Below are 1,764 nucleotides of genomic sequence, written 5' to 3'. Positions count from 1 at the left end.
GGTGGGTGAGTCTCCCAACGAAATTTTTTGCATCCACAATGATTTGATACCGGAACCTTGTGTAAGCGGACCAAGCTGCTTCCAACTTGGACCAACCCCATTGGTTGGGTGAAAAGATCTTCACCTTCATGGTCAATCATTTAATATTTTTTTAGTATTTTACAACCCAAAAAAAAGAAACTGCCACTCCTTTTCCCTTTATGATCCGGAAAATGCGGAAACCTCAAGATTCTTAGCCATTTGCAAATACGGCAAATAGGAAACCTAGGACGTCACCCCCATTTTTTTTTTTTCTTGGAAATGTCAACTTTGCACGTTACCCTAAATATTTTTTCTCTTGGTAGAAGTAAACATTTGTAATCCCGGATGAATCTCCGGGAGCTATAGTTCTTAATAAAATTCAGATCCAAAGACTCAAACCTGACATCCACGGATGAAGAGGAACTGAGTTACATACATTGTATTGTAATCAATAAAATAAACCCAGATTGGATTTACAGAGGAAATCAAAAAACAATCCTCCGATCCTTCTAACTTTTCTAAGAGCAGCTTTACATCAGACAATTCTCTAACCTAGTAAAACAATCAGTATCTAACGGAGAACTAATCTGAACAGAATAGAAGAACAGCTACAACACAATAAAAACAAGTTGTAGCTGCAACAATTACAGACAGAGAGAGAGAGAGAGAGAAGCGTGTCTATGGACTACATGACGGAGCAGGCGTTAGGGTTGTCGTCGCTGAAAGCAGAGGCATATTTCTGCTCCAGAGAGCTGGCACGTGCGAGATTAGAAGTTTCTGGGTTCAACAGAACGTTGCGCACGTACCCAGATGGGGCTTTCTTATCGTACGCACCGGGAGCGTATGGGTGAGCCACCATCTCGTATGGGATGTAAGGCCAGAACTCAGCTTTCTTCCCCTGTCCGGTGTTGCACCCGCCGCAATACCTTCTTTGGATCGACGTAGCCAGTCACCGTGAGCTTGTTCTTCTTCCGTTCCACATCCACTTGCGTCACTCCCTTCATCCCTTCCACCGATTTTCTCACCTTATTTTCACAACCTTCACAGTCTATCCTCACTTTGATCTCTACCGTCTGTCACAAGAACAGAGTTGTTAGTTTTCAGAACTATCAGGTTAATGTTAATGTTAATAAAAGGAAGAAAGAAGAGCCAGCACAAGAAAATAGTTCAGTTACCTGCAATTGCTTGATCTTCCTGAGCTTCCTACTACTACTCCTGTGAGAGAAAGCAAAGATTTCAGAGATATGATCCAGAGCGCCCATTTTAATCGGGAGATACTTCTTCGCTTACTGAACTGAAAGATGGAAATCTGAGAGTCGAAGAGTTGCTGAAAAGGCTGCAGATAGTGTTGTGTGTTAAGGGTGGAACTCACACTCCCATATTTATGAACGGTGGCGGAGGTCAAATGCGTAATTCCATACGAAGTAACGGTAGACTGGTAGAGTCTCCTGTTTAACCACAAGTTGACGCGTGTTACTCTGGACACGAGTCACCCTTCTGTGGCGACACGTTAGGGCTGATTTTCGAGGTTGGATGTTTCTTGGAAGGTGGGTTCGTTATAACCTCTTGACGGAACGGCTTATCTGCTTTACTAAGTAATGGTGGAGAGAAGAGATTGGTTCAGCATTGCCGATTTGCCGTAGAGTCAAGAGTCAAAATGTTAACTCAGAGTTGTCGGTGCCCATATCTGAGGGGGCGGCTTTCGGTTTTGTCCTATACGGCTTGGAAGAAAGGCTGAACCGG

General features: G+C 43.5%; 1 pseudogene across 1 annotated transcript; it reads right to left on the bottom strand.

Annotated features, from left to right (window-relative positions):
* Window positions 1-399: 399 nt before the first annotated feature.
* LOC149017521 (heavy metal-associated isoprenylated plant protein 27-like) lies at window positions 400-1,361 on the bottom strand (annotated as a pseudogene). Its single transcript, XR_016173161.1, has 2 exons — window positions 1,197-1,361; window positions 400-1,094 (listed from the first exon to the last, which is right to left on the bottom strand). The product of XR_016173161.1 is annotated as a heavy metal-associated isoprenylated plant protein 27-like (transcript).
* Window positions 1,362-1,764: the final 403 nt, after the last annotated feature.

This window comes from Hakea prostrata, chromosome 4 (assembly GCF_041222555.1).
Source record: "Hakea prostrata isolate BN-2017 chromosome 4, UWA_Hpros_2, whole genome shotgun sequence".
In the NCBI taxonomy this organism is placed as follows: Eukaryota; Viridiplantae; Streptophyta; class Magnoliopsida; order Proteales; family Proteaceae; genus Hakea; species Hakea prostrata.
Note: the sequence above shows the minus strand (reverse complement) of the source record. Positions and strands in the feature narration are given on the sequence as shown.